This window comes from Schistocerca nitens, unplaced genomic scaffold (genome assembly GCF_023898315.1).
Source record: "Schistocerca nitens isolate TAMUIC-IGC-003100 unplaced genomic scaffold, iqSchNite1.1 HiC_scaffold_184, whole genome shotgun sequence".
NCBI classification, from domain to species: Eukaryota; Metazoa; Arthropoda; class Insecta; order Orthoptera; family Acrididae; genus Schistocerca; species Schistocerca nitens.
The window spans coordinates 170-24,202 of NW_026045725.1; the positions used below are offsets into that span (position 1 = coordinate 170).

A 24,033-nucleotide genomic window follows, 5' to 3' on the forward strand; every position below is an offset into this window, starting at 1 on the left:
TACCACTGCTACTAAACAGTAGGCCCTGACGTATTTCAGAACTCATCTGTCGATTCGTAGTGTGTTGTTATTTTCGAGGCGTTCTAGCACTCTTGTTTCGCGCATTCTTGCTCAAACTGAGTTCATTACTGTAGTTTCGTATCTTACGTTTGATACAGTACTTTAAAATGCTTGTGGAAGCATCTTTGTCACACCTGAAAGTTAGTATGAAAAAGAGGCCTCGCAGGTGTGGCGACGTAAAAGTTAAAAAATGAGATAGAGCCAACAGCACCCGGTGTTCCCAGGCGGTCACCCATCCAAGTACTAACCGGGCCCGATGTTGCTTAACTTCGGTGATCGGACGAGAACCGGTGTATTCAACATGGTATGGCCGTTGGCGTCCTTATAACGTAGCCGCACGGCAGAAGAAGCATTCGCCCCTTCTCCCAACACACGCAATCGCCGTTTTCCGTGGCACATTTGACGCAAAGCACGTCCTTCCACCTCGAAGGCGACGCGCAGTGCGGCGCGCCGCCACGTGGGTGAGACGCACAACACAGCACAGCTGCTCGTTGCACCGCCTGTCTATCATTCGTTTGGTTGGTGCGTGCGGCCTCCGACACTCGCGGGCGACGCATCTTGTGGGGCTTGCGCGTGGCCGGGCGGCGGGGGGACCGCGCGGGGTGTGGCAGTGTCCTGCTGGACCGACGGAAGCTTTCTCACCTGCCTGACACACGCCGCGCCGCGCTTTTCAGATATTTGCGTAATTTGCGCGGTGCACTCTCGCCTGTCCCCTCCCCTTCCGTCCCGACTTGTCTCGACTTTGCTCGACTGCCGCTCGCTGCCGCTCGGGTCGCGGTCCATATGACGGCACAAGCACGACAAACATCTGCGAGACGGGCGCGGGCCTGACCGGCGTGTCCGAGACGCCGTGGGCGGCCGTTGGGAGCTACTAGAGCAGCGCTGTGGCGTGCCATGGAAACAAGGACAGAAGACACAGGAGGTTCGACAAAGCATCCAAAACAATAAGCCCCGTCGTATTCCGGAACACTTTCGCCGTTTCATACTGTTTTGTTATTTCCAGAGACACTTTGGAAATCTTCCTAGGCACACTCTTCTTCAAACTGAGTTTCTTAACATCGTACCTTATGCTTAATACAACAGTTTTAAATCACTGTGGAAACATCTTTGTCACATCGCAAAGGCAGCATGAAAAGAGGGCTGGCAGGGGTAGCGACTAAAAAGCAAAAAATGAAGGCAGCCAGAGTTCCCAGGCGGTCACCGATCCGAGTACTAACGTTGTTGCTTGACTTCGGTGATCGGACGAGAACGGCAGATTTTTTTTTTTTTTCCTTCCTTTTTGTTTATTTATTTACTTTGTGGAATTTACCACTGCTACTAAACAGTAGGCCCTGACGTATTTCAGAACTCATCTGTCGATTCGTAGTGTGTTGTTATTTTCGAGGCGTTCTAGCACTCTTGTTTCGCGCATTCTTGCTCAAACTGAGTTCATTACTGTAGTTTCGTATCTTACGTTTGATACAGTACTTTAAAATGCTTGTGGAAGCATCTTTGTCACACCTGAAAGTTAGTATGAAAAAGAGGCCTCGCAGGTGTGGCGACGTAAAAGTTAAAAAATGAGATAGAGCCAACAGCACCCGGTGTTCCCAGGCGGTCACCCATCCAAGTACTAACCGGGCCCGATGTTGCTTAACTTCGGTGATCGGACGAGAACCGGTGTATTCAACATGGTATGGCCGTTGGCGTCCTTATAACGTAGCCGCACGGCAGAAGAAGCATTCGCCCCTTCTCCCAACACACGCAATCGCCGTTTTCCGTGGCACATTTGACGCAAAGCACGTCCTTCCACCTCGAAGGCGACGCGCAGTGCGGCGCGCCGCCACGTGGGTGAGACGCACAACACAGCACAGCTGCTCGTTGCACCGCCTGTCTATCATTCGTTTGGTTGGTGCGTGCGGCCTCCGACACTCGCGGGCGACGCATCTTGTGGGGCTTGCGCGTGGCCGGGCGGCGGGGGGACCGCGCGGGGTGTGGCAGTGTCCTGCTGGACCGACGGAAGCTTTCTCACCTGCCTGACACACGCCGCGCCGCGCTTTTCAGATATTTGCGTAATTTGCGCGGTGCACTCTCGCCTGTCCCCTCCCCTTCCGTCCCGACTTGTCTCGACTTTGCTCGACTGCCGCTCGCTGCCGCTCGGGTCGCGGTCCATATGACGGCACAAGCACGACAAACATCTGCGAGACGGGCGCGGGCCTGACCGGCGTGTCCGAGACGCCGTGGGCGGCCGTTGGGAGCTACTAGAGCAGCGCTGTGGCGTGCCATGGAAACAAGGACAGAAGACACAGGAGGTTCGACAAAGCATCCAAAACAATAAGCCCCGTCGTATTCCGGAACACTTTCGCCGTTTCATACTGTTTTGTTATTTCCAGAGACACTTTGGAAATCTTCCTAGGCACACTCTTCTTCAAACTGAGTTTCTTAACATCGTACCTTATGCTTAATACAACAGTTTTAAATCACTGTGGAAACATCTTTGTCACATCGCAAAGGCAGCATGAAAAGAGGGCTGGCAGGGGTAGCGACTAAAAAGCAAAAAATGAAGGCAGCCAGAGTTCCCAGGCGGTCACCGATCCGAGTACTAACGTTGTTGCTTGACTTCGGTGATCGGACGAGAACGGCAGATTTTTTTTTTTTTTTCCTTCCTTTTTGTTTATTTATTTACTTTGTGGAATTTACCACTGCTACTAAACAGTAGGCCCTGACGTATTTCAGAACTCATCTGTCGATTCGTAGTGTGTTGTTATTTTCGAGGCGTTCTAGCACTCTTGTTTCGCGCATTCTTGCTCAAACTGAGTTCATTACTGTAGTTTCGTATCTTACGTTTGATACAGTACTTTAAAATGCTTGTGGAAGCATCTTTGTCACACCTGAAAGTTAGTATGAAAAAGAGGCCTCGCAGGTGTGGCGACGTAAAAGTTAAAAAATGAGATAGAGCCAACAGCACCCGGTGTTCCCAGGCGGTCACCCATCCAAGTACTAACCGGGCCCGATGTTGCTTAACTTCGGTGATCGGACGAGAACCGGTGTATTCAACATGGTATGGCCGTTGGCGTCCTTATAACGTAGCCGCACGGCAGAAGAAGCATTCGCCCCTTCTCCCAACACACGCAATCGCCGTTTTCCGTGGCACATTTGACGCAAAGCACGTCCTTCCACCTCGAAGGCGACGCGCAGTGCGGCGCGCCGCCACGTGGGTGAGACGCACAACACAGCACAGCTGCTCGTTGCACCGCCTGTCTATCATTCGTTTGGTTGGTGCGTGCGGCCTCCGACACTCGCGGGCGACGCATCTTGTGGGGCTTGCGCGTGGCCGGGCGGCGGGGGGACCGCGCGGGGTGTGGCAGTGTCCTGCTGGACCGACGGAAGCTTTCTCACCTGCCTGACACACGCCGCGCCGCGCTTTTCAGATATTTGCGTAATTTGCGCGGTGCACTCTCGCCTGTCCCCTCCCCTTCCGTCCCGACTTGTCTCGACTTTGCTCGACTGCCGCTCGCTGCCGCTCGGGTCGCGGTCCATATGACGGCACAAGCACGACAAACATCTGCGAGACGGGCGCGGGCCTGACCGGCGTGTCCGAGACGCCGTGGGCGGCCGTTGGGAGCTACTAGAGCAGCGCTGTGGCGTGCCATGGAAACAAGGACAGAAGACACAGGAGGTTCGACAAAGCATCCAAAACAATAAGCCCCGTCGTATTCCGGAACACTTTCGCCGTTTCATACTGTTTTGTTATTTCCAGAGACACTTTGGAAATCTTCCTAGGCACACTCTTCTTCAAACTGAGTTTCTTAACATCGTACCTTATGCTTAATACAACAGTTTTAAATCACTGTGGAAACATCTTTGTCACATCGCAAAGGCAGCATGAAAAGAGGGCTGGCAGGGGTAGCGACTAAAAAGCAAAAAATGAAGGCAGCCAGAGTTCCCAGGCGGTCACCGATCCGAGTACTAACGTTGTTGCTTGACTTCGGTGATCGGACGAGAACGGCAGATTTTTTTTTTTTTTTCCTTCCTTTTTGTTTATTTATTTACTTTGTGGAATTTACCACTGCTACTAAACAGTAGGCCCTGACGTATTTCAGAACTCATCTGTCGATTCGTAGTGTGTTGTTATTTTCGAGGCGTTCTAGCACTCTTGTTTCGCGCATTCTTGCTCAAACTGAGTTCATTACTGTAGTTTCGTATCTTACGTTTGATACAGTACTTTAAAATGCTTGTGGAAGCATCTTTGTCACACCTGAAAGTTAGTATGAAAAAGAGGCCTCGCAGGTGTGGCGACGTAAAAGTTAAAAAATGAGATAGAGCCAACAGCACCCGGTGTTCCCAGGCGGTCACCCATCCAAGTACTAACCGGGCCCGATGTTGCTTAACTTCGGTGATCGGACGAGAACCGGTGTATTCAACATGGTATGGCCGTTGGCGTCCTTATAACGTAGCCGCACGGCAGAAGAAGCATTCGCCCCTTCTCCCAACACACGCAATCGCCGTTTTCCGTGGCACATTTGACGCAAAGCACGTCCTTCCACCTCGAAGGCGACGCGCAGTGCGGCGCGCCGCCACGTGGGTGAGACGCACAACACAGCACAGCTGCTCGTTGCACCGCCTGTCTATCATTCGTTTGGTTGGTGCGTGCGGCCTCCGACACTCGCGGGCGACGCATCTTGTGGGGCTTGCGCGTGGCCGGGCGGCGGGGGGACCGCGCGGGGTGTGGCAGTGTCCTGCTGGACCGACGGAAGCTTTCTCACCTGCCTGACACACGCCGCGCCGCGCTTTTCAGATATTTGCGTAATTTGCGCGGTGCACTCTCGCCTGTCCCCTCCCCTTCCGTCCCGACTTGTCTCGACTTTGCTCGACTGCCGCTCGCTGCCGCTCGGGTCGCGGTCCATATGACGGCACAAGCACGACAAACATCTGCGAGACGGGCGCGGGCCTGACCGGCGTGTCCGAGACGCCGTGGGCGGCCGTTGGGAGCTACTAGAGCAGCGCTGTGGCGTGCCATGGAAACAAGGACAGAAGACACAGGAGGTTCGACAAAGCATCCAAAACAATAAGCCCCGTCGTATTCCGGAACACTTTCGCCGTTTCATACTGTTTTGTTATTTCCAGAGACACTTTGGAAATCTTCCTAGGCACACTCTTCTTCAAACTGAGTTTCTTAACATCGTACCTTATGCTTAATACAACAGTTTTAAATCACTGTGGAAACATCTTTGTCACATCGCAAAGGCAGCATGAAAAGAGGGCTGGCAGGGGTAGCGACTAAAAAGCAAAAAATGAAGGCAGCCAGAGTTCCCAGGCGGTCACCGATCCGAGTACTAACGTTGTTGCTTGACTTCGGTGATCGGACGAGAACGGCAGATTTTTTTTTTTTTTTTCCTTCCTTTTTGTTTATTTATTTACTTTGTGGAATTTACCACTGCTACTAAACAGTAGGCCCTGACGTATTTCAGAACTCATCTGTCGATTCGTAGTGTGTTGTTATTTTCGAGGCGTTCTAGCACTCTTGTTTCGCGCATTCTTGCTCAAACTGAGTTCATTACTGTAGTTTCGTATCTTACGTTTGATACAGTACTTTAAAATGCTTGTGGAAGCATCTTTGTCACACCTGAAAGTTAGTATGAAAAAGAGGCCTCGCAGGTGTGGCGACGTAAAAGTTAAAAAATGAGATAGAGCCAACAGCACCCGGTGTTCCCAGGCGGTCACCCATCCAAGTACTAACCGGGCCCGATGTTGCTTAACTTCGGTGATCGGACGAGAACCGGTGTATTCAACATGGTATGGCCGTTGGCGTCCTTATAACGTAGCCGCACGGCAGAAGAAGCATTCGCCCCTTCTCCCAACACACGCAATCGCCGTTTTCCGTGGCACATTTGACGCAAAGCACGTCCTTCCACCTCGAAGGCGACGCGCAGTGCGGCGCGCCGCCACGTGGGTGAGACGCACAACACAGCACAGCTGCTCGTTGCACCGCCTGTCTATCATTCGTTTGGTTGGTGCGTGCGGCCTCCGACACTCGCGGGCGACGCATCTTGTGGGGCTTGCGCGTGGCCGGGCGGCGGGGGGACCGCGCGGGGTGTGGCAGTGTCCTGCTGGACCGACGGAAGCTTTCTCACCTGCCTGACACACGCCGCGCCGCGCTTTTCAGATATTTGCGTAATTTGCGCGGTGCACTCTCGCCTGTCCCCTCCCCTTCCGTCCCGACTTGTCTCGACTTTGCTCGACTGCCGCTCGCTGCCGCTCGGGTCGCGGTCCATATGACGGCACAAGCACGACAAACATCTGCGAGACGGGCGCGGGCCTGACCGGCGTGTCCGAGACGCCGTGGGCGGCCGTTGGGAGCTACTAGAGCAGCGCTGTGGCGTGCCATGGAAACAAGGACAGAAGACACAGGAGGTTCGACAAAGCATCCAAAACAATAAGCCCCGTCGTATTCCGGAACACTTTCGCCGTTTCATACTGTTTTGTTATTTCCAGAGACACTTTGGAAATCTTCCTAGGCACACTCTTCTTCAAACTGAGTTTCTTAACATCGTACCTTATGCTTAATACAACAGTTTTAAATCACTGTGGAAACATCTTTGTCACATCGCAAAGGCAGCATGAAAAGAGGGCTGGCAGGGGTAGCGACTAAAAAGCAAAAAATGAAGGCAGCCAGAGTTCCCAGGCGGTCACCGATCCGAGTACTAACGTTGTTGCTTGACTTCGGTGATCGGACGAGAACGGCAGATTTTTTTTTTTTTTTCCTTCCTTTTTGTTTATTTATTTACTTTGTGGAATTTACCACTGCTACTAAACAGTAGGCCCTGACGTATTTCAGAACTCATCTGTCGATTCGTAGTGTGTTGTTATTTTCGAGGCGTTCTAGCACTCTTGTTTCGCGCATTCTTGCTCAAACTGAGTTCATTACTGTAGTTTCGTATCTTACGTTTGATACAGTACTTTAAAATGCTTGTGGAAGCATCTTTGTCACACCTGAAAGTTAGTATGAAAAAGAGGCCTCGCAGGTGTGGCGACGTAAAAGTTAAAAAATGAGATAGAGCCAACAGCACCCGGTGTTCCCAGGCGGTCACCCATCCAAGTACTAACCGGGCCCGATGTTGCTTAACTTCGGTGATCGGACGAGAACCGGTGTATTCAACATGGTATGGCCGTTGGCGTCCTTATAACGTAGCCGCACGGCAGAAGAAGCATTCGCCCCTTCTCCCAACACACGCAATCGCCGTTTTCCGTGGCACATTTGACGCAAAGCACGTCCTTCCACCTCGAAGGCGACGCGCAGTGCGGCGCGCCGCCACGTGGGTGAGACGCACAACACAGCACAGCTGCTCGTTGCACCGCCTGTCTATCATTCGTTTGGTTGGTGCGTGCGGCCTCCGACACTCGCGGGCGACGCATCTTGTGGGGCTTGCGCGTGGCCGGGCGGCGGGGGGACCGCGCGGGGTGTGGCAGTGTCCTGCTGGACCGACGGAAGCTTTCTCACCTGCCTGACACACGCCGCGCCGCGCTTTTCAGATATTTGCGTAATTTGCGCGGTGCACTCTCGCCTGTCCCCTCCCCTTCCGTCCCGACTTGTCTCGACTTTGCTCGACTGCCGCTCGCTGCCGCTCGGGTCGCGGTCCATATGACGGCACAAGCACGACAAACATCTGCGAGACGGGCGCGGGCCTGACCGGCGTGTCCGAGACGCCGTGGGCGGCCGTTGGGAGCTACTAGAGCAGCGCTGTGGCGTGCCATGGAAACAAGGACAGAAGACACAGGAGGTTCGACAAAGCATCCAAAACAATAAGCCCCGTCGTATTCCGGAACACTTTCGCCGTTTCATACTGTTTTGTTATTTCCAGAGACACTTTGGAAATCTTCCTAGGCACACTCTTCTTCAAACTGAGTTTCTTAACATCGTACCTTATGCTTAATACAACAGTTTTAAATCACTGTGGAAACATCTTTGTCACATCGCAAAGGCAGCATGAAAAGAGGGCTGGCAGGGGTAGCGACTAAAAAGCAAAAAATGAAGGCAGCCAGAGTTCCCAGGCGGTCACCGATCCGAGTACTAACGTTGTTGCTTGACTTCGGTGATCGGACGAGAACGGCAGATTTTTTTTTTTTTTTTCCTTCCTTTTTGTTTATTTATTTACTTTGTGGAATTTACCACTGCTACTAAACAGTAGGCCCTGACGTATTTCAGAACTCATCTGTCGATTCGTAGTGTGTTGTTATTTTCGAGGCGTTCTAGCACTCTTGTTTCGCGCATTCTTGCTCAAACTGAGTTCATTACTGTAGTTTCGTATCTTACGTTTGATACAGTACTTTAAAATGCTTGTGGAAGCATCTTTGTCACACCTGAAAGTTAGTATGAAAAAGAGGCCTCGCAGGTGTGGCGACGTAAAAGTTAAAAAATGAGATAGAGCCAACAGCACCCGGTGTTCCCAGGCGGTCACCCATCCAAGTACTAACCGGGCCCGATGTTGCTTAACTTCGGTGATCGGACGAGAACCGGTGTATTCAACATGGTATGGCCGTTGGCGTCCTTATAACGTAGCCGCACGGCAGAAGAAGCATTCGCCCCTTCTCCCAACACACGCAATCGCCGTTTTCCGTGGCACATTTGACGCAAAGCACGTCCTTCCACCTCGAAGGCGACGCGCAGTGCGGCGCGCCGCCACGTGGGTGAGACGCACAACACAGCACAGCTGCTCGTTGCACCGCCTGTCTATCATTCGTTTGGTTGGTGCGTGCGGCCTCCGACACTCGCGGGCGACGCATCTTGTGGGGCTTGCGCGTGGCCGGGCGGCGGGGGGACCGCGCGGGGTGTGGCAGTGTCCTGCTGGACCGACGGAAGCTTTCTCACCTGCCTGACACACGCCGCGCCGCGCTTTTCAGATATTTGCGTAATTTGCGCGGTGCACTCTCGCCTGTCCCCTCCCCTTCCGTCCCGACTTGTCTCGACTTTGCTCGACTGCCGCTCGCTGCCGCTCGGGTCGCGGTCCATATGACGGCACAAGCACGACAAACATCTGCGAGACGGGCGCGGGCCTGACCGGCGTGTCCGAGACGCCGTGGGCGGCCGTTGGGAGCTACTAGAGCAGCGCTGTGGCGTGCCATGGAAACAAGGACAGAAGACACAGGAGGTTCGACAAAGCATCCAAAACAATAAGCCCCGTCGTATTCCGGAACACTTTCGCCGTTTCATACTGTTTTGTTATTTCCAGAGACACTTTGGAAATCTTCCTAGGCACACTCTTCTTCAAACTGAGTTTCTTAACATCGTACCTTATGCTTAATACAACAGTTTTAAATCACTGTGGAAACATCTTTGTCACATCGCAAAGGCAGCATGAAAAGAGGGCTGGCAGGGGTAGCGACTAAAAAGCAAAAAATGAAGGCAGCCAGAGTTCCCAGGCGGTCACCGATCCGAGTACTAACGTTGTTGCTTGACTTCGGTGATCGGACGAGAACGGCAGATTTTTTTTTTTTTTTCCTTCCTTTTTGTTTATTTATTTACTTTGTGGAATTTACCACTGCTACTAAACAGTAGGCCCTGACGTATTTCAGAACTCATCTGTCGATTCGTAGTGTGTTGTTATTTTCGAGGCGTTCTAGCACTCTTGTTTCGCGCATTCTTGCTCAAACTGAGTTCATTACTGTAGTTTCGTATCTTACGTTTGATACAGTACTTTAAAATGCTTGTGGAAGCATCTTTGTCACACCTGAAAGTTAGTATGAAAAAGAGGCCTCGCAGGTGTGGCGACGTAAAAGTTAAAAAATGAGATAGAGCCAACAGCACCCGGTGTTCCCAGGCGGTCACCCATCCAAGTACTAACCGGGCCCGATGTTGCTTAACTTCGGTGATCGGACGAGAACCGGTGTATTCAACATGGTATGGCCGTTGGCGTCCTTATAACGTAGCCGCACGGCAGAAGAAGCATTCGCCCCTTCTCCCAACACACGCAATCGCCGTTTTCCGTGGCACATTTGACGCAAAGCACGTCCTTCCACCTCGAAGGCGACGCGCAGTGCGGCGCGCCGCCACGTGGGTGAGACGCACAACACAGCACAGCTGCTCGTTGCACCGCCTGTCTATCATTCGTTTGGTTGGTGCGTGCGGCCTCCGACACTCGCGGGCGACGCATCTTGTGGGGCTTGCGCGTGGCCGGGCGGCGGGGGGACCGCGCGGGGTGTGGCAGTGTCCTGCTGGACCGACGGAAGCTTTCTCACCTGCCTGACACACGCCGCGCCGCGCTTTTCAGATATTTGCGTAATTTGCGCGGTGCACTCTCGCCTGTCCCCTCCCCTTCCGTCCCGACTTGTCTCGACTTTGCTCGACTGCCGCTCGCTGCCGCTCGGGTCGCGGTCCATATGACGGCACAAGCACGACAAACATCTGCGAGACGGGCGCGGGCCTGACCGGCGTGTCCGAGACGCCGTGGGCGGCCGTTGGGAGCTACTAGAGCAGCGCTGTGGCGTGCCATGGAAACAAGGACAGAAGACACAGGAGGTTCGACAAAGCATCCAAAACAATAAGCCCCGTCGTATTCCGGAACACTTTCGCCGTTTCATACTGTTTTGTTATTTCCAGAGACACTTTGGAAATCTTCCTAGGCACACTCTTCTTCAAACTGAGTTTCTTAACATCGTACCTTATGCTTAATACAACAGTTTTAAATCACTGTGGAAACATCTTTGTCACATCGCAAAGGCAGCATGAAAAGAGGGCTGGCAGGGGTAGCGACTAAAAAGCAAAAAATGAAGGCAGCCAGAGTTCCCAGGCGGTCACCGATCCGAGTACTAACGTTGTTGCTTGACTTCGGTGATCGGACGAGAACGGCAGATTTTTTTTTTTTTTTTCCTTCCTTTTTGTTTATTTATTTACTTTGTGGAATTTACCACTGCTACTAAACAGTAGGCCCTGACGTATTTCAGAACTCATCTGTCGATTCGTAGTGTGTTGTTATTTTCGAGGCGTTCTAGCACTCTTGTTTCGCGCATTCTTGCTCAAACTGAGTTCATTACTGTAGTTTCGTATCTTACGTTTGATACAGTACTTTAAAATGCTTGTGGAAGCATCTTTGTCACACCTGAAAGTTAGTATGAAAAAGAGGCCTCGCAGGTGTGGCGACGTAAAAGTTAAAAAATGAGATAGAGCCAACAGCACCTTTTTTTTTTTTTTTTGTAACGTATATAAACTTTTATTTACAATTTTTTAACAATTACAAATCTTTACATTAAATGGTGTACTTGATTATTGAACTGTGATTTTCGTTGTTTAGATTTCTGTTCTGATTGTTCTTTTGGTCGAGTTACAACACATTTATTCACTGAGTGTCCTTCAGATAGATTTGCCTGTCTTTTTTTTTTTATATCATTTAATTACAAAACTCGCATTACTCCGATTGTTTTTTTTTTTTTAATTCATTCCCCGGTGTTCCCAGGCGGTCACCCATCCAAGTACTAACCGGGCCCGATGTTGCTTAACTTCGGTGATCGGACGAGAACCGGTGTATTCAACATGGTATGGCCGTTGGCGTCCTTATAACGTAGCCGCACGGCAGAAGAAGCATTCGCCCCTTCTCCCAACACACGCAATCGCCGTTTTCCGTGGCACATTTGACGCAAAGCACGTCCTTCCACCTCGAAGGCGACGCGCAGTGCGGCGCGCCGCCACGTGGGTGAGACGCACAACACAGCACAGCTGCTCGTTGCACCGCCTGTCTATCATTCGTTTGGTTGGTGCGTGCGGCCTCCGACACTCGCGGGCGACGCATCTTGTGGGGCTTGCGCGTGGCCGGGCGGCGGGGGGACCGCGCGGGGTGTGGCAGTGTCCTGCTGGACCGACGGAAGCTTTCTCACCTGCCTGACACACGCCGCGCCGCGCTTTTCAGATATTTGCGTAATTTGCGCGGTGCACTCTCGCCTGTCCCCTCCCCTTCCGTCCCGACTTGTCTCGACTTTGCTCGACTGCCGCTCGCTGCCGCTCGGGTCGCGGTCCATATGACGGCACAAGCACGACAAACATCTGCGAGACGGGCGCGGGCCTGACCGGCGTGTCCGAGACGCCGTGGGCGGCCGTTGGGAGCTACTAGAGCAGCGCTGTGGCGTGCCATGGAAACAAGGACAGAAGACACAGGAGGTTCGACAAAGCATCCAAAACAATAAGCCCCGTCGTATTCCGGAACACTTTCGCCGTTTCATACTGTTTTGTTATTTCCAGAGACACTTTGGAAATCTTCCTAGGCACACTCTTCTTCAAACTGAGTTTCTTAACATCGTACCTTATGCTTAATACAACAGTTTTAAATCACTGTGGAAACATCTTTGTCACATCGCAAAGGCAGCATGAAAAGAGGGCTGGCAGGGGTAGCGACTAAAAAGCAAAAAATGAAGGCAGCCAGAGTTCCCAGGCGGTCACCGATCCGAGTACTAACGTTGTTGCTTGACTTCGGTGATCGGACGAGAACGGCAGATTTTTTTTTTTTTTTTCCTTCCTTTTTGTTTATTTATTTACTTTGTGGAATTTACCACTGCTACTAAACAGTAGGCCCTGACGTATTTCAGAACTCATCTGTCGATTCGTAGTGTGTTGTTATTTTCGAGGCGTTCTAGCACTCTTGTTTCGCGCATTCTTGCTCAAACTGAGTTCATTACTGTAGTTTCGTATCTTACGTTTGATACAGTACTTTAAAATGCTTGTGGAAGCATCTTTGTCACACCTGAAAGTTAGTATGAAAAAGAGGCCTCGCAGGTGTGGCGACGTAAAAGTTAAAAAATGAGATAGAGCCAACAGCACCCGGTGTTCCCAGGCGGTCACCCATCCAAGTACTAACCGGGCCCGATGTTGCTTAACTTCGGTGATCGGACGAGAACCGGTGTATTCAACATGGTATGGCCGTTGGCGTCCTTATAACGTAGCCGCACGGCAGAAGAAGCATTCGCCCCTTCTCCCAACACACGCAATCGCCGTTTTCCGTGGCACATTTGACGCAAAGCACGTCCTTCCACCTCGAAGGCGACGCGCAGTGCGGCGCGCCGCCACGTGGGTGAGACGCACAACACAGCACAGCTGCTCGTTGCACCGCCTGTCTATCATTCGTTTGGTTGGTGCGTGCGGCCTCCGACACTCGCGGGCGACGCATCTTGTGGGGCTTGCGCGTGGCCGGGCGGCGGGGGGACCGCGCGGGGTGTGGCAGTGTCCTGCTGGACCGACGGAAGCTTTCTCACCTGCCTGACACACGCCGCGCCGCGCTTTTCAGATATTTGCGTAATTTGCGCGGTGCACTCTCGCCTGTCCCCTCCCCTTCCGTCCCGACTTGTCTCGACTTTGCTCGACTGCCGCTCGCTGCCGCTCGGGTCGCGGTCCATATGACGGCACAAGCACGACAAACATCTGCGAGACGGGCGCGGGCCTGACCGGCGTGTCCGAGACGCCGTGGGCGGCCGTTGGGAGCTACTAGAGCAGCGCTGTGGCGTGCCATGGAAACAAGGACAGAAGACACAGGAGGTTCGACAAAGCATCCAAAACAATAAGCCCCGTCGTATTCCGGAACACTTTCGCCGTTTCATACTGTTTTGTTATTTCCAGAGACACTTTGGAAATCTTCCTAGGCACACTCTTCTTCAAACTGAGTTTCTTAACATCGTACCTTATGCTTAATACAACAGTTTTAAATCACTGTGGAAACATCTTTGTCACATCGCAAAGGCAGCATGAAAAGAGGGCTGGCAGGGGTAGCGACTAAAAAGCAAAAAATGAAGGCAGCCAGAGTTCCCAGGCGGTCACCGATCCGAGTACTAACGTTGTTGCTTGACTTCGGTGATCGGACGAGAACGGCAGATTTTTTTTTTTTTTTTCCTTCCTTTTTGTTTATTTATTTACTTTGTGGAATTTACCACTGCTACTAAACAGTAGGCCCTGACGTATTTCAGAACTCATCTGTCGATTCGTAGTGTGTTGTTATTTTCGAGGCGTTCTAGCACTCTTGTTTCGCGCATTCTTGCTCAAACTGAGTTCATTACTGTAGTTTCGTATCTTACGTTTGATACAGTACTTTAAAATGCTTGTGGAAGCATCTTTGTCACACCTGAAAGTTAGTATGAAAAAGAGGCCTCGCAGGTGTGGCGACGTAAAAGTTAAAAAATGAGATAGAGCCAACAGCACCCGGTGTTCCCAGGCGGTCACCCATCCAAGTACTAACCGGGCCCGATGTTGCTTAACTTCGGTGATCGGACGAGAACCGGTGTATTCAACATGGTATGGCCGTTGGCGTCCTTATAACGTAGCCGCACGGCAGAAGAAGCATTCGCCCCTTCTCCCAACACACGCAATCGCCGTTTTCCGTGGCACATTTGACGCAAAGCACGTCCTTCCACCTCGAAGGCGACGCGCAGTGCGGCGCGCCGCCACGTGGGTGAGACGCACAACACAGCACAGCTGCTCGTTGCACCGCCTGTCTATCATTCGTTTGGTTGGTGCGTGCGGCCTCCGACACTCGCGGGCGACGCATCTTGTGGGGCTTGCGCGTGGCCGGGCGGCGGGGGGACCGCGCGGGGTGTGGCAGTGTCCTGCTGGACCGACGGAAGCTTTCTCACCTGCCTGACACACGCCGCGCCGCGCTTTTCAGATATTTGCGTAATTTGCGCGGTGCACTCTCGCCTGTCCCCTCCCCTTCCGTCCCGACTTGTCTCGACTTTGCTCGACTGCCGCTCGCTGCCGCTCGGGTCGCGGTCCATATGACGGCACAAGCACGACAAACATCTGCGAGACGGGCGCGGGCCTGACCGGCGTGTCCGAGACGCCGTGGGCGGCCGTTGGGAGCTACTAGAGCAGCGCTGTGGCGTGCCATGGAAACAAGGACAGAAGACACAGGAGGTTCGACAAAGCATCCAAAACAATAAGCCCCGTCGTATTCCGGAACACTTTCGCCGTTTCATACTGTTTTGTTATTTCCAGAGACACTTTGGAAATCTTCCTAGGCACACTCTTCTTCAAACTGAGTTTCTTAACATCGTACCTTATGCTTAATACAACAGTTTTAAATCACTGTGGAAACATCTTTGTCACATCGCAAAGGCAGCATGAAAAGAGGGCTGGCAGGGGTAGCGACTAAAAAGCAAAAAATGAAGGCAGCCAGAGTTCCCAGGCGGTCACCGATCCGAGTACTAACGTTGTTGCTTGACTTCGGTGATCGGACGAGAACGGCAGATTTTTTTTTTTTTTTTCCTTCCTTTTTGTTTATTTATTTACTTTGTGGAATTTACCACTGCTACTAAACAGTAGGCCCTGACGTATTTCAGAACTCATCTGTCGATTCGTAGTGTGTTGTTATTTTCGAGGCGTTCTAGCACTCTTGTTTCGCGCATTCTTGCTCAAACTGAGTTCATTACTGTAGTTTCGTATCTTACGTTTGATACAGTACTTTAAAATGCTTGTGGAAGCATCTTTGTCACACCTGAAAGTTAGTATGAAAAAGAGGCCTCGCAGGTGTGGCGACGTAAAAGTTAAAAAATGAGATAGAGCCAACAGCACCCGGTGTTCCCAGGCGGTCACCCATCCAAGTACTAACCGGGCCCGATGTTGCTTAACTTCGGTGATCGGACGAGAACCGGTGTATTCAACATGGTATGGCCGTTGGCGTCCTTATAACGTAGCCGCACGGCAGAAGAAGCATTCGCCCCTTCTCCCAACACACGCAATCGCCGTTTTCCGTGGCACATTTGACGCAAAGCACGTCCTTCCACCTCGAAGGCGACGCGCAGTGCGGCGCGCCGCCACGTGGGTGAGACGCACAACACAGCACAGCTGCTCGTTGCACCGCCTGTCTATCATTCGTTTGGTTGGTGCGTGCGGCCTCCGACACTCGCGGGCGACGCATCTTGTGGGGCTTGCGCGTGGCCGGGCGGCGGGGGGACCGCGCGGGGTGTGGCAGTGTCCTGCTGGACCGACGGAAGCTTTCTCACCTGCCTGACACACGCCGCGCCGCGCTTTTCAGATATTTGCGTAATTTGCGCGGTGCACTCTCGCCTGTCCCCTCCCCTTCCGTCCCGACTTGTCTCGACTTTGCTCGACTGCCGCTCGCTGCCGCTCGGGTCGCGGTCCATATGACGGCACAAGCACGACAAACATCTGCGAGACGGGCGCGGGCCTGACCGGCGTGTCCGAGACGCCGTGGGCGGCCGTTGGGAGCTACTAGAGCAGCGCTGTGGCGTGCCATGGAAACAAGGACAGAAGACACAGGAGGTTCGACAAAGCATCCAAAACAATAAGCCCCGTCGTATTCCGGAACACTTTCGCCGTTTCATACTGTTTTGTTATTTCCAGAGACACTTTGGAAATCTTCCTAGGCACACTCTTCTTCAAACTGAGTTTCTTAACATCGTACCTTATGCTTAATACAACAGTTTTAAATCACTGTGGAAACATCTTTGTCACATCGCAAAGGCAGCATGAAAAGAGGGCTGGCAGGGGTAGCGACTAAAAAGCAAAAAATGAAGGCAGCCAGAGTTCCCAGGCGGTCACCGATCCGAGTACTAACGTTGTTGCTTGACTTCGGTGATCGGACGAGAACGGCAGATTTTTTTTTTTTTTTTCCTTCCTTTTTGTTTATTTATTTACTTTGTGGAATTTACCACTGCTACTAAACAGTAGGCCCTGACGTATTTCAGAACTCATCTGTCGATTCGTAGTGTGTTGTTATTTTCGAGGCGTTCTAGCACTCTTGTTTCGCGCATTCTTGCTCAAACTGAGTTCATTACTGTAGTTTCGTATCTTACGTTTGATACAGTACTTTAAAATGCTTGTGGAAGCATCTTTGTCACACCTGAAAGTTAGTATGAAAAAGAGGCCTCGCAGGTGTGGCGACGTAAAAGTTAAAAAATGAGATAGAGCCAACAGCACCCGGTGTTCCCAGGCGGTCACCCATCCAAGTACTAACCGGGCCCGATGTTGCTTAACTTCGGTGATCGGACGAGAACCGGTGTATTCAACATGGTATGGCCGTTGGCGTCCTTATAACGTAGCCGCACGGCAGAAGAAGCATTCGCCCCTTCTCCCAACACACGCAATCGCCGTTTTCCGTGGCACATTTGACGCAAAGCACGTCCTTCCACCTCGAAGGCGACGCGCAGTGCGGCGCGCCGCCACGTGGGTGAGACGCACAACACAGCACAGCTGCTCGTTGCACCGCCTGTCTATCATTCGTTTGGTTGGTGCGTGCGGCCTCCGACACTCGCGGGCGACGCATCTTGTGGGGCTTGCGCGTGGCCGGGCGGCGGGGGGACCGCGCGGGGTGTGGCAGTGTCCTGCTGGACCGACGGAAGCTTTCTCACCTGCCTGACACACGCCGCGCCGCGCTTTTCAGATATTTGCGTAATTTGCGCGGTGCACTCTCGCCTGTCCCCTCCCCTTCCGTCCCGACTTGTCTCGACTTTGCTCGACTGCCGCTCGCTGCCGCTCGGGTCGCGGTCCATATGACGGCACAAGCACGACAAACATCTGCGAGACGGGCGCGGGCCTGACCGGCGTGTCCGAGACGCCGTGGGCGGCCGTTGGGAGCTACTAGAGCAGCGCTGTGGCGTGCCATGGAAACAAGGACAGAAGACACAGGAGGTTCGACAAAGCATCCAAAACAATAAGCCCCGTCGTATTCCGGAACACTTTCGCCGTTTCATACTGTTTTGTTATTTCCAGAGACACTTTGGAAATCTTCCTAGGCACACTCTTCTTCAAACTGAGTTTCTTAACATCGTACCTTATGCTTAATACAACAGTTTTAAATCACTGTGGAAACATCTTTGTCACATCGCAAAGGCAGCATGAAAAGAGGGCTGGCAGGGGTAGCGACTAAAAAGCAAAAAATGAAGGCAGCCAGAGTTCCCAGGCGGTCACCGATCCGAGTACTAACGTTGTTGCTTGACTTCGGTGATCGGACGAGAACGGCAGATTTTTTTTTTTTTTTTCCTTCCTTTTTGTTTATTTATTTACTTTGTGGAATTTACCACTGCTACTAAACAGTAGGCCCTGACGTATTTCAGAACTCATCTGTCGATTCGTAGTGTGTTGTTATTTTCGAGGCGTTCTAGCACTCTTGTTTCGCGCATTCTTGCTCAAACTGAGTTCATTACTGTAGTTTCGTATCTTACGTTTGATACAGTACTTTAAAATGCTTGTGGAAGCATCTTTGTCACACCTGAAAGTTAGTATGAAAAAGAGGCCTCGCAGGTGTGGCGACGTAAAAGTTAAAAAATGAGATAGAGCCAACAGCACCCGGTGTTCCCAGGCGGTCACCCATCCAAGTACTAACCGGGCCCGATGTTGCTTAACTTCGGTGATCGGACGAGAACCGGTGTATTCAACATGGTATGGCCGTTGGCGTCCTTATAACGTAGCCGCACGGCAGAAGAAGCATTCGCCCCTTCTCCCAACACACGCAATCGCCGTTTTCCGTGGCACATTTGACGCAAAGCACGTCCTTCCACCTCGAAGGCGACGCGCAGTGCGGCGCGCCGCCACGTGGGTGAGACGCACAACACAGCACAGCTGCTCGTTGCACCGCCTGTCTATCATTCGTTTGGTTGGTGCGTGCGGCCTCCGACACTCGCGGGCGACGCATCTTGTGGGGCTTGCGCGTGGCCGGGCGGCGGGGGGACCGCGCGGGGTGTGGCAGTGTCCTGCTGGACCGACGGAAGCTTTCTCACCTGCCTGACACACGCCGCGCCGCGCTTTTCAGATATTTGCGTAATTTGCGCGGTGCACTCTCGCCTGTCCCCTCCCCTTCCGTCCCGACTTGTCTCGACTTTGCTCGACTGCCGCTCGCTGCCGCTCGGGTCGCGGTCCATATGACGGCACAAGCACGACAAACATCTGCGAGACGGGCGCGGGCCTGACCGGCGTGTCCGAGACGCCGTGGGCGGCCGTTGGGAGCTACTAGAGCAGCGCTGTGGCGTGCCATGGAAACAAGGACAGAAGACACAGGAGGTTCGACAAAGCATCCAAAACAATAAGCCCCGTCGTATTCCGGAACACTTTCGCCGTTTCATACTGTTTTGTTATTTCCAGAGACACTTTGGAAATCTTCCTAGGCACACTCTTCTTCAAACTGAGTTTCTTAACATCGTACCTTATGCTTAATACAACAGTTTTAAATCACTGTGGAAACATCTTTGTCACATCGCAAAGGCAGCATGAAAAGAGGGCTGGCAGGGGTAGCGACTAAAAAGCAAAAAATGAAGGCAGCCAGAGTTCCCAGGCGGTCACCGATCCGAGTACTAACGTTGTTGCTTGACTTCGGTGATCGGACGAGAACGGCAGATTTTTTTTTTTTTTCCTTCCTTTTTGTTTATTTATTTACTTTGTGGAATTTACCACTGCTACTAAACAGTAGGCCCTGACGTATTTCAGAACTCATCTGTCGATTCGTAGTGTGTTGTTATTTTCGAGGCGTTCTAGCACTCTTGTTTCGCGCATTCTTGCTCAAACTGAGTTCATTACTGTAGTTTCGTATCTTACGTTTGATACAGTACTTTAAAATGCTTGTGGAAGCATCTTTGTCACACCTGAAAGTTAGTATGAAAAAGAGGCCTCGCAGGTGTGGCGACGTAAAAGTTAAAAAATGAGATAGAGCCAACAGCACCCGGTGTTCCCAGGCGGTCACCCATCCAAGTACTAACCGGGCCCGATGTTGCTTAACTTCGGTGATCGGACGAGAACCGGTGTATTCAACATGGTATGGCCGTTGGCGTCCTTATAACGTAGCCGCACGGCAGAAGAAGCATTCGCCCCTTCTCCCAACACACGCAATCGCCGTTTTCCGTGGCACATTTGACGCAAAGCACGTCCTTCCACCTCGAAGGCGACGCGCAGTGCGGCGCGCCGCCACGTGGGTGAGACGCACAACACAGCACAGCTGCTCGTTGCACCGCCTGTCTATCATTCGTTTGGTTGGTGCGTGCGGCCTCCGACACTCGCGGGCGACGCATCTTGTGGGGCTTGCGCGTGGCCGGGCGGCGGGGGGACCGCGCGGGGTGTGGCAGTGTCCTGCTGGACCGACGGAAGCTTTCTCACCTGCCTGACACACGCCGCGCCGCGCTTTTCAGATATTTGCGTAATTTGCGCGGTGCACTCTCGCCTGTCCCCTCCCCTTCCGTCCCGACTTGTCTCGACTTTGCTCGACTGCCGCTCGCTGCCGCTCGGGTCGCGGTCCATATGACGGCACAAGCACGACAAACATCTGCGAGACGGGCGCGGGCCTGACCGGCGTGTCCGAGACGCCGTGGGCGGCCGTTGGGAGCTACTAGAGCAGCGCTGTGGCGTGCCATGGAAACAAGGACAGAAGACACAGGAGGTTCGACAAAGCATCCAAAACAATAAGCCCCGTCGTATTCCGGAACACTTTCGCCGTTTCATACTGTTTTGTTATTTCCAGAGACACTTTGGAAATCTTCCTAGGCACACTCTTCTTCAAACTGAGTTTCTTAACATCGTACCTTATGCTTAATACAACAGTTTTAAATCACTGTGGAAACATCTTTGTCACATCGCAAAGGCAGCATGAAAAGAGGGCTGGCAGGGGTAGCGACTAAAAAGCAAAAAATGAAGGCAGCCAGAGTTCCCAGGCGGTCACCGATCCGAGTACTAACGTTGTTGCTTGACTTCGGTGATCGGACGAGAACGGCAGATTTTTTTTTTTTTTTTCCTTCCTTTTTGTTTATTTATTTACTTTGTGGAATTTACCACTGCTACTAAACAGTAGGCCCTGACGTATTTCAGAACTCATCTGTCGATTCGTAGTGTGTTGTTATTTTCGAGGCGTTCTAGCACTCTTGTTTCGCGCATTCTTGCTCAAACTGAGTTCATTACTGTAGTTTCGTATCTTACGTTTGATACAGTACTTTAAAATGCTTGTGGAAGCATCTTTGTCACACCTGAAAGTTAGTATGAAAAAGAGGCCTCGCAGGTGTGGCGACGTAAAAGTTAAAAAATGAGATAGAGCCAACAGCACCCGGTGTTCCCAGGCGGTCACCCATCCAAGTACTAACCGGGCCCGATGTTGCTTAACTTCGGTGATCGGACGAGAACCGGTGTATTCAACATGGTATGGCCGTTGGCGTCCTTATAACGTAGCCGCACGGCAGAAGAAGCATTCGCCCCTTCTCCCAACACACGCAATCGCCGTTTTCCGTGGCACATTTGACGCAAAGCACGTCCTTCCACCTCGAAGGCGACGCGCAGTGCGGCGCGCCGCCACGTGGGTGAGACGCACAACACAGCACAGCTGCTCGTTGCACCGCCTGTCTATCATTCGTTTGGTTGGTGCGTGCGGCCTCCGACACTCGCGGGCGACGCATCTTGTGGGGCTTGCGCGTGGCCGGGCGGCGGGGGGACCGCGCGGGGTGTGGCAGTGTCCTGCTGGACCGACGGAAGCTTTCTCACCTGCCTGACACACGCCGCGCCGCGCTTTTCAGATATTTGCGTAATTTGCGCGGTGCACTCTCGCCTGTCCCCTCCCCTTCCGTCCCGACTTGTCTCGACTTTGCTCGACTGCCGCTCGCTGCCGCTCGGGTCGCGGTCCATATGACGGCACAAGCACGACAAACATCTGCGAGACGGGCGCGGGCCTGACCGGCGTGTCCGAGACGCCGTGGGCGGCCGTTGGGAGCTACTAGAGCAGCGCTGTGGCGTGCCATGGAAACAAGGACAGAAGACACAGGAGGTTCGACAAAGCATCCAAAACAATAAGCCCCGTCGTATTCCGGAACACTTTCGCCGTTTCATACTGTTTTGTTATTTCCAGAGACACTTTGGAAATCTTCCTAGGCACACTCTTCTTCAAACTGAGTTTCTTAACATCGTACCTTATGCTTAATACAACAGTTTTAAATCACTGTGGAAACATCTTTGTCACATCGCAAAGGCAGCATGAAAAGAGGGCTGGCAGGGGTAGCGACTAAAAAGCAAAAAATGAAGGCAGCCAGAGTTCCCAGGCGGTCACCGATCCGAGTACTAACGTTGTTGCTTGACTTCGGTGATCGGACGAGAACGGCAGATTTTTTTTTTTTTTTCCTTCCTTTTTGTTTATTTATTTACTTTGTGGAATTTACCACTGCTACTAAACAGTAGGCCCTGACGTATTTCAGAACTCATCTGTCGATTCGTAGTGTGTTGTTATTTTCGAGGCGTTCTAGCACTCTTGTTTCGCGCATTCTTGCTCAAACTGAGTTCATTACTGTAGTTTCGTATCTTACGTTTGATACAGTACTTTAAAATGCTTGTGGAAGCATCTTTGTCACACCTGAAAGTTAGTATGAAAAAGAGGCCTCGCAGGTGTGGCGACGTAAAAGTTAAAAAATGAGATAGAGCCAACAGCACCCGGTGTTCCCAGGCGGTCACCCATCCAAGTACTAACCGGGCCCGATGTTGCTTAACTTCGGTGATCGGACGAGAACCGGTGTATTCAACATGGTATGGCCGTTGGCGTCCTTATAACGTAGCCGCACGGCAGAAGAAGCATTCGCCCCTTCTCCCAACACACGCAATCGCCGTTTTCCGTGGCACATTTGACGCAAAGCACGTCCTTCCACCTCGAAGGCGACGCGCAGTGCGGCGCGCCGCCACGTGGGTGAGACGCACAACACAGCACAGCTGCTCGTTGCACCGCCTGTCTATCATTCGTTTGGTTGGTGCGTGCGGCCTCCGACACTCGCGGGCGACGCATCTTGTGGGGCTTGCGCGTGGCCGGGCGGCGGGGGGACCGCGCGGGGTGTGGCAGTGTCCTGCTGGACCGACGGAAGCTTTCTCACCTGCCTGACACACGCCGCGCCGCGCTTTTCAGATATTTGCGTAATTTGCGCGGTGCACTCTCGCCTGTCCCCTCCCCTTCCGTCCCGACTTGTCTCGACTTTGCTCGACTGCCGCTCGCTGCCGCTCGGGTCGCGGTCCATATGACGGCACAAGCACGACAAACATCTGCGAGACGGGCGCGGGCCTGACCGGCGTGTCCGAGACGCCGTGGGCGGCCGTTGGGAGCTACTAGAGCAGCGCTGTGGCGTGCCATGGAAACAAGGACAGAAGACACAGGAGGTTCGACAAAGCATCCAAAACAATAAGCCCCGTCGTATTCCGGAACACTTTCGCCGTTTCATACTGTTTTGTTATTTCCAGAGACACTTTGGAAATCTTCCTAGGCACACTCTTCTTCAAACTGAGTTTCTTAACATCGTACCTTATGCTTAATACAACAGTTTTAAATCACTGTGGAAACATCTTTGTCACATCGCAAAGGCAGCATGAAAAGAGGGCTGGCAGGGGTAGCGACTAAAAAGCAAAAAATGAAGGCAGCCAGAGTTCCCAGGCGGTCACCGATCCGAGTACTAACGTTGTTGCTTGACTTCGGTGATCGGACGAGAACGGCAGATTTTTTTTTTTTTTTCCTTCCTTTTTGTTTATTTATTTACTTTGTGGAATTTACCACTGCTACTAAACAGTAGGCCCTGACGTATTTCAGAACTCATCTGTCGATTCGTAGTGTGTTGTTATTTTCGAGGCGTTCTAGCACTCTTGTTTCGCGCATTCTTGCTCAAACTGAGTTCATTACTGTAGTTTCGTATCTTACGTTTGATACAGTACTTTAAAATGCTTGTGGAAGCATCTTTGTCACACCTGAAAGTTAGTATGAAAAAGAGGCCTCGCAGGTGTGGCGACGTAAAAGTTAAAAAATGAGATAGAGCCAACAGCACCCGGTGTTCCCAGGCGGTCACCCATCCAAGTACTAACCGGGCCCGATGTTGCTTAACTTCGGTGATCGGACGAGAACCGGTGTATTCAACATGGTATGGCCGTTGGCGTCCTTATAACGTAGCCGCACGGCAGAAGAAGCATTCGCCCCTTCTCCCAACACACGCAATCGCCGTTTTCCGTGGCACATTTGACGCAAAGCACGTCCTTCCACCTCGAAGGCGACGCGCAGTGCGGCGCGCCGCCACGTGGGT

At 52.3% G+C, this 24,033-nt stretch overlaps 17 non-coding genes and 1 pseudogene across 17 annotated transcripts; all 18 read right to left on the minus strand.

Moving 5' to 3' along the window:
* Positions 1-259: 259 nt before the first annotated feature.
* On the minus strand, positions 260-378 carry LOC126219589 (5S ribosomal RNA). The gene has a single exon (XR_007542735.1). It is a non-coding gene; the product is annotated as a 5S ribosomal RNA (ribosomal RNA).
* Positions 379-1,625: 1,247 nt separating this feature from the next.
* Positions 1,626-1,744, minus strand: LOC126219601 (5S ribosomal RNA). Its single transcript, XR_007542746.1, has one exon. It is a non-coding gene; the product is annotated as a 5S ribosomal RNA (ribosomal RNA).
* Positions 1,745-2,992: 1,248 nt separating this feature from the next.
* On the minus strand, positions 2,993-3,111 carry LOC126219610 (5S ribosomal RNA). Its single transcript, XR_007542753.1, has one exon. It is a non-coding gene; the product is annotated as a 5S ribosomal RNA (ribosomal RNA).
* Positions 3,112-4,359: 1,248 nt separating this feature from the next.
* Positions 4,360-4,478, minus strand: LOC126219611 (5S ribosomal RNA). Its single transcript, XR_007542754.1, has one exon. It is a non-coding gene; the product is annotated as a 5S ribosomal RNA (ribosomal RNA).
* Positions 4,479-5,727: 1,249 nt separating this feature from the next.
* On the minus strand, positions 5,728-5,846 carry LOC126219612 (5S ribosomal RNA). The gene has a single exon (XR_007542755.1). It is a non-coding gene; the product is annotated as a 5S ribosomal RNA (ribosomal RNA).
* Positions 5,847-7,094: 1,248 nt separating this feature from the next.
* LOC126219590 (5S ribosomal RNA) lies at positions 7,095-7,213 on the minus strand. The gene has a single exon (XR_007542736.1). It is a non-coding gene; the product is annotated as a 5S ribosomal RNA (ribosomal RNA).
* A 1,249-nt stretch (positions 7,214-8,462) lies between these two features.
* On the minus strand, positions 8,463-8,581 carry LOC126219591 (5S ribosomal RNA). The gene has a single exon (XR_007542737.1). It is a non-coding gene; the product is annotated as a 5S ribosomal RNA (ribosomal RNA).
* A 1,248-nt stretch (positions 8,582-9,829) lies between these two features.
* On the minus strand, positions 9,830-9,948 carry LOC126219592 (5S ribosomal RNA). The gene has a single exon (XR_007542738.1). It is a non-coding gene; the product is annotated as a 5S ribosomal RNA (ribosomal RNA).
* Positions 9,949-11,461: 1,513 nt separating this feature from the next.
* Positions 11,462-11,580, minus strand: LOC126219609 (5S ribosomal RNA; annotated as a pseudogene).
* Positions 11,581-12,829: 1,249 nt separating this feature from the next.
* LOC126219594 (5S ribosomal RNA) lies at positions 12,830-12,948 on the minus strand. The gene has a single exon (XR_007542739.1). It is a non-coding gene; the product is annotated as a 5S ribosomal RNA (ribosomal RNA).
* Positions 12,949-14,197: 1,249 nt separating this feature from the next.
* Positions 14,198-14,316, minus strand: LOC126219595 (5S ribosomal RNA). Its single transcript, XR_007542740.1, has one exon. It is a non-coding gene; the product is annotated as a 5S ribosomal RNA (ribosomal RNA).
* A 1,249-nt stretch (positions 14,317-15,565) lies between these two features.
* LOC126219596 (5S ribosomal RNA) lies at positions 15,566-15,684 on the minus strand. The gene has a single exon (XR_007542741.1). It is a non-coding gene; the product is annotated as a 5S ribosomal RNA (ribosomal RNA).
* A 1,249-nt stretch (positions 15,685-16,933) lies between these two features.
* Positions 16,934-17,052, minus strand: LOC126219597 (5S ribosomal RNA). Its single transcript, XR_007542742.1, has one exon. It is a non-coding gene; the product is annotated as a 5S ribosomal RNA (ribosomal RNA).
* Positions 17,053-18,301: 1,249 nt separating this feature from the next.
* Positions 18,302-18,420, minus strand: LOC126219598 (5S ribosomal RNA). The gene has a single exon (XR_007542743.1). It is a non-coding gene; the product is annotated as a 5S ribosomal RNA (ribosomal RNA).
* A 1,247-nt stretch (positions 18,421-19,667) lies between these two features.
* LOC126219599 (5S ribosomal RNA) lies at positions 19,668-19,786 on the minus strand. The gene has a single exon (XR_007542744.1). It is a non-coding gene; the product is annotated as a 5S ribosomal RNA (ribosomal RNA).
* Positions 19,787-21,035: 1,249 nt separating this feature from the next.
* Positions 21,036-21,154, minus strand: LOC126219600 (5S ribosomal RNA). Its single transcript, XR_007542745.1, has one exon. It is a non-coding gene; the product is annotated as a 5S ribosomal RNA (ribosomal RNA).
* A 1,248-nt stretch (positions 21,155-22,402) lies between these two features.
* Positions 22,403-22,521, minus strand: LOC126219602 (5S ribosomal RNA). The gene has a single exon (XR_007542747.1). It is a non-coding gene; the product is annotated as a 5S ribosomal RNA (ribosomal RNA).
* A 1,248-nt stretch (positions 22,522-23,769) lies between these two features.
* LOC126219603 (5S ribosomal RNA) lies at positions 23,770-23,888 on the minus strand. Its single transcript, XR_007542748.1, has one exon. It is a non-coding gene; the product is annotated as a 5S ribosomal RNA (ribosomal RNA).
* Positions 23,889-24,033: the final 145 nt, after the last annotated feature.